Source organism: Brassica rapa, chromosome A03, assembly GCF_000309985.2.
Source record: "Brassica rapa cultivar Chiifu-401-42 chromosome A03, CAAS_Brap_v3.01, whole genome shotgun sequence".
NCBI lineage: Eukaryota > Viridiplantae > Streptophyta > Magnoliopsida > Brassicales > Brassicaceae > Brassica > Brassica rapa.
Genome location: NC_024797.2, coordinates 36,365,961 through 36,372,563, shown reverse-complemented (window position 1 = coordinate 36,372,563; position 6,603 = coordinate 36,365,961).

Here is a 6,603-nt window from a genome sequence, read left to right as displayed (position 1 = left end):
TGATATTTCGTCGTAAAGACCACGTAAAGGTTCCACGTAAGGACGTCGCTACATTTCCTCGTAAATACCACGAAAAACTTTCCTCGTAAAACCCACGTAAACAAATACTCGTAAAATAAACGTAAATACCTTGACAGCTTTCCACGTAAAGAAAACGTAAAAACCTTGATAGATTTCCACGTTATTTCCTTGTAAATGTTTCCTCGTAAAAACCACGTTAAGCTTCCACGTAAAGAAGCCGCAAAATTAGTTACGAATTTACTTCGTTTCATTATTTTATAGAAATATAAAAAATTATTAATTATAAATATAATTTAAATTATTTAAATTATTAATAAAATTAAAATTCTAAAAAAATCAAAACCAAAAATATTTTATATATAAATAAGTTTTGAATTCATAATACAAGAACCGAAATTAAAAAGAACTAAGGGTGGTGGTGGTGGTCGTTAATCGCCTCGTAGAATTCATCACTCCTCGCCTGAACATCCGCCTCGGCATGTGAGTCGTCGGTCGGTGACTGGCCTGGGATAGGATTTTGTTGTCGCATGTTCCTCAACAAAGTCGCCCATTCCGGATTTGTGGCCGCTACAACGTCCAAGAAGCCCTGAGTCCACCCATACGAGATCGCAGCTGAGTAGACTCTCTACGCAGCTCTTCGGACTCCCTACGCAGCTGAGAGACTTCATCATCCCGTCGCTGAGCATAAGACGATGTCGCTCTCGGAACATCGTTGACGGAACCAATCCCCAACGTCCGTCCCTTTTTTTAGGGACAACCTTAAAAACAAAAAAATAAATTTTGTTAGTAAAAATTTAAAGTTAAATTAAATGAATATTTAAGAAAATTAAAATTTTAGAAAATTTACCTCCTCGTAAAGCTTATCCACTTCAGGTGTGGATAAGGTGACGGGTAATCCATCGGTGGACTGTTGGGTCAGCTGGGTCTGGCGTTCTTCAACCCGAGCAGCCAAATCGTTGTAGATTTGCTCGGACTTGCCATCTATAAATCGGGCCGCCTTGTTCTTGTGGGTCCTCTCGTAAAGTTGCATAAGAGACGGGAATTCTCCCGTCTCTTTGGCCTAAAAAAACATTTAAGAAAGTTGTTAATTAGAATATATGTAAAAAAATACTAAAAATTTAATACAATTAAATTTTTAATTACCATTTCCAAACGGACACCGGCGTGGGGTTTTTGGCCCGTAGTGTGAAGCATCGGCCCGTTCCCGTGCTCATCGACTGTGTTACGGGAGTTAGAGCAAGACTGGGCGATTCTAATGGAATCAGGAAGACGCCAATATCGGATGAGGCCATCCCAGACATCCGTGGTGAGCTCAGCGGGTTTGCCACGCTCATACCCCTTCACGATCCAGTCACCCTTCCAGTTGGAGACCGTGTCCAACAAGCGAACTTTCGCCTTCGCGACAAACTTCTTCCTCACCCTCTCAGTGATCCCCAAGGCCCAATTATATTTCTGCTGTTGGAAAAAATAATTTATAATTAATTTTTCAGAAAAAAATAATTATATAAATAATAAAAAATTTAAAGATATATATTTAATTAATAGAACTTACAGCGTAAATTTTGAACCACGTCTTTCTGACGTATTGGGGCGTCGTTTTCCAGTTCGGATGTGGCATGGAGAAGTAACCTTTTATCGTGTCGGTTACGTCCGATGCAAGACATTGTCAATCCCCCACCTGAAAAATACAAATTTAAAATATAAATTATTTTTTAAAGTTATAAAAGAATTTAAAAAGAATAAAAAAATAATGAAACATACCATAAAGTTCCGTCCGGTCGGTCGGGGTCGATGACTGGTAAACCTTCTCTGCCTGGCAGACGGAGAATGTCCTCTACGGTGTACTGCGAGTAAGGAGCACTCGGAGGCACCATCAAATCGGGATGAATCTCGGCCGCGGGCATCGGAGGTGCCGGCATCGGAGGAGGCACAGGAGGAGGAGCCATCTGGGGAGGCACGGGAGGAAACGATGGTGCACTAGAAGAAGTCTCTCCAATGACTCTCTGAGTGTACTGAGTCTCGGGGACAGTCTCCTGACCCGAAGAACCGGGAGCTGAAGAAGACGACGGGTCTAAACGACTACCCGACTCACCGAACATCTCTCTGTAATGGGCAGTAAGTCTACCTTTTCGAACCTGAGAAAAAAATTTAATTTTTTAAATTTTTGTGAACAATATACTTCCCAACATTATCCACCTAATCAACACTAAATAACATAAGATCCGTAAACCTATCTAAATTCCCTATACTAACCACCTAATCTATCCTAAACTAATCAAACTAGAGAGGAATTAGAGAGACTTACCATTGCTACGAATTAGGGAGGAAATGGAGAGGAAGTGGAGAGGAAAGACGGAGCGAGCTCGCTCGGGATATATATAAGATTACTTGTCCTCGTAATTTCCTCGTAAACTTACGAGGAATTACAGAGGCCCGCGTTTTCATTTACGACGAATTAGCGACGAAATACAAAGGCCCGCGTTTTCGTTAACGACGTTTTTACGACGAAAAGGGTTACGTGGAATTAACGAGTTAAACAGTTACGAGGAATTAGCGAGCCTTTATTTTCTATAAATACCCACAACTTTCCTTCTCAAACCACACACAAATTCACAAAACACACCCTATCTCAAATCACACTCCTCACCAAAATACTTTTCAAATTAGAAATATTTGAAAAAAAAAAGAAGAAAAGAAGATACTAGAATTTATGTGGGTGAGACTTAAGTCTCGCCACATATAATTCCAGTATCTTTCTTTTTTTCTAGTTTTTATACTATGAGGAAGTAGCTAGTTTCGCTTTTCACCAAATTAGAAATATTTGGAAAAAAAGAAAGAGAAGAAGATATCAGAATTTATGTGGGCGAGACTTAAGTATTATAATTGCTGGAAGTCTTGCCACATGTAAATCTGGTGTCTCTCTTCTTTTCCTTTTTTTCTAGTTTTTAAGTCTACGAGGTTTTTACGACGATTTCCGTTACGAGGTGTTTACGACGAAATCATCCTACGTGGAATTAACGAGTGCCTCCTTCGTCATTTACTTTACGTGGAATTAACGAGTGCCTCCTTTCGAGGTGTTTACGACGATTCCGTCCTACGTGGAATTAACGGGTTTCGCTTTCTTTATTTTTTTTTACTTTCGTCGTTATTTCCACGTAAGCTAACGAGTTCTTTACGACGATTTTGTCCTACGTGCAATAAACGAGGATTACGTCGTACATTCGACGTCAAATTACGAGGAATTAACGAGCAGTACGTTTAAATCCCTAAAATCCGAAACCCCAAACCCCAAAACCCCATATTCCTTATCTTCTACTTCATATATTCCAAACCCCATCTTTATTTCCATTCCAAACCACAATTCCCACATTTACTTATTTATAAAACAAACTCCCACAATTTCTTATTCATAAAACAAACTCCCACATTACCTTATTCATAAAACAAACTCTCACATTACCTTATTCATAAAACAAACTACACAAATTCAAATACATCAATCGGATACATCGACATTCTCGTCATCACTAGAAATATCATCATTTTCATTAAACTCATCTTCTACAGCTTCGTCTGTGGCATCATCGGTAAGATCTTCGTATTCGTGATTATGCGGATCAATGAGAAGGATGTCATCAATTTCTTGTTCAGGTTCCTCGACTTCATTTATCTGTTCTTCTTGCAATGGTGGTTCTTCTCCACTGATGATTCGTCCTCGAGGTGTAACTTTGATCACTGCTAACCAATTTATACCCGAATCTCTCATCCGAGGGTATGGAAGGAAGCTAACTTGGTCTGCTTGTGAAGCTAAGATGAAAGGCTCGAATTTGTTGTACCGACGTCCACCGTTGACATCAACTACACCAAATTTGTTAGACCGAACACCTCTGTTGACGACGGGGTCGAACCATTCACATTTGAAGATGACGCATTTCAGCTTCAGTATCCCTGGAAATTCGACTTCAATAATCTCCGTCAAGATCCCGTAGAAATCTGTTTCCCCTTTCACACATATTCCATAGTTACTGGTCGCCCGCTGTCTACCATACTCATATGTGTGAAAAGTGTAGCCTCGTGTGAAATACATCTGTGATGTGGTGACCTTTACAAGTGGAGATTGAATTACTTCGTGTAACCACTTAGGATAATCTGCATCGTCGTCATAATCAACCTGCAAAAATAAAGAGAACATTAAAATACAAATCATGTATGAAAAAATAGTTTGAGTTATAATACCTGATTCCGCAACCACTTAATGAAGTGCTGATCTTTCCTTTTGTCTACGTCACTTGTGGATATACCATGAAATGTTTCTTCGACTTGAGAAACAAATAGGCTGTAAAATTAATCACATTTCATAGGAATGAATCTCTTGCAATTATATAATTAATTATATGTGTTTTGAAGTGTCCATATATGTTACCTTTCAAAATAACGCATCAATGGATCCTCGCAATTGAGTAGAATATAGGTGTGTGCACTATGAGCGTCTTGTTCACTCGACCACCAAACCTCTTTAGACTTCCCACCGAGTCGTCCAATCTGGCTAAAGATGTCTGGAACACCAGCAACTGCATATGTTGGCGCAACTCCACCATCATCATATCTTCTTGGAGCTCTTCTACGGGTACGTACTTTTGACGCAAAGTAGTACGATGTGAAGTGAGAAACTTCTTCCGTCAAACTTCCAGCAATTATAGAACCTTCAACTTTGGCGAGGTTCTTTGCTTTTCCCTTCAAATATTTCATGGCTCGCTCATACTGATACATCCATCCGTAATGTACAGGTCCACGAAGCAATGCTTCATATGGGAGGTGGACAGCTAGATGCTCCATGACGTCAAAAAATCCAGGAGGAAATATCTTCTCCAAGTTGCACAATAAGATGGGAATGTTCTCCTGAAGCTGTTCTACAACTTCTTCTTTAAGAGTGCGTGTGCTCAGATCCCTGAAAAATGCTCCAATGCCTTTTATATTCCAAAAACAATTAAACACATTGTTAGTCGTATATTATTTCACAAACTAGACCGTTATAAAATTATTGTGATATAAAACACTACGAACCTGCAAGTGCTTCATGTACGTTTGTTGGAAGTAGCTCCGCAAATGCAAAGGGCAGTAGTCGTTGCATAAAGACATGACAATCATGACTCTTCATCCCAGAGAACTTTTGACCCTTTTCAAAAAATCTAGAGAGATTTGAAACATACCCATCGGGGAACTTCACTTCTGATGCCACCCAGTTGAACAACACCGACTTTTTTTCTGAAGACAGTCTGAATATCGGAACGGGAACTTGTCCATTGCTTTTAATATGTAACTCGCTTCTTGAGCAAATATCCGGCAAGTCCAACCTTGATTTTATGTTGTCTTTTGTCTTCCCTGGGACATTCAATATTGTATTTATGATGTTCTCAAAGAAATTCTTCTCTATATGCATCACATCGAGGTTGTGGCGCAGAAGAAGATCCTTCCAATATGGCAACTCCCAAAATATACTCTTCTTGTGCCAGTTGTGATGAACACCGTAAGAATCAGGCATATTACGAGGGACATGCCAATTACCACCCCAACGAACTGTTTCGTTAGCTCCGTAGTAGTCGATTTGTGCTTCAATTTGTTCTCCAGTTAGATATGGTGGAGGAGTGTCTCTCACAACCCTTTTGTGCCTAAACAAATTCTTGTTTCTTCGGTAAGGATGGCCAATGGGAAGAAATCGACGATGACAATCAAACCAACTTGTCTTCCTACCATTCTTCAGTTGAAACGCATCTGTCGTTCCATTACAATATGGACAAGCTAATCTCCCATGTGTAGTCCATCCAGACAACATCCCATATGCAGGAAAGTCACTTATGGTCCACAAAAGCATAGCTCGCATCGTAAAATTCGTCTTCGTTGAACAGTCGTACGTCCTCACCCCTGTTGACCACAAATCCTTCAACTCTTTTATCAGTGGTTGTAGGAAAACATCCAGGGACCTTTTTGGATGGTTCGGACCAGGTATCAATATCGTCAAGAATAGCAACTCCCGTTGCATGCACATCTCCGGTGGCAGGTTGTATGGCGTAAGAAAGACTGGCCACAATGAATATTGTCTCCCTGACATTCCGAACGGACTAAATCCATCTGTGCATAATCCGAGATACACATTCCGGCTATTGCTAGCAAAATCCGGATGTACTTTGTTGAAATGTTTCCAGGCTCTTGCATCTGATGGATGAGTCATCTCACCATCCGTCTGAGTATGCTCGGCATGCCATCTCATCTTTCCAGCAGTCTGCTCTGATTGATACAATCTTTTCAATCTGTCTGTAATTGGTAGGTACCACATCCTTTGGTACGGTACCCTATTACGTCCCCGTCCTTGCGGCTTGAATCGTGGCTTCTTGCAGAATCGACATTCTTCTAGCTTCTCATCATCTCCCCAATAGATCATGCAGTTGTCGATGCAGACATCTATCATCTCCGAAGGCAACCCAAGACTATAAACTAATTTCTGAATCTCATAATAAGAATCAGCAGACACATTGTCTTCCGGCAAATACTCTTTAAACAAGTCCGCCCATTCGTTCATGCAAC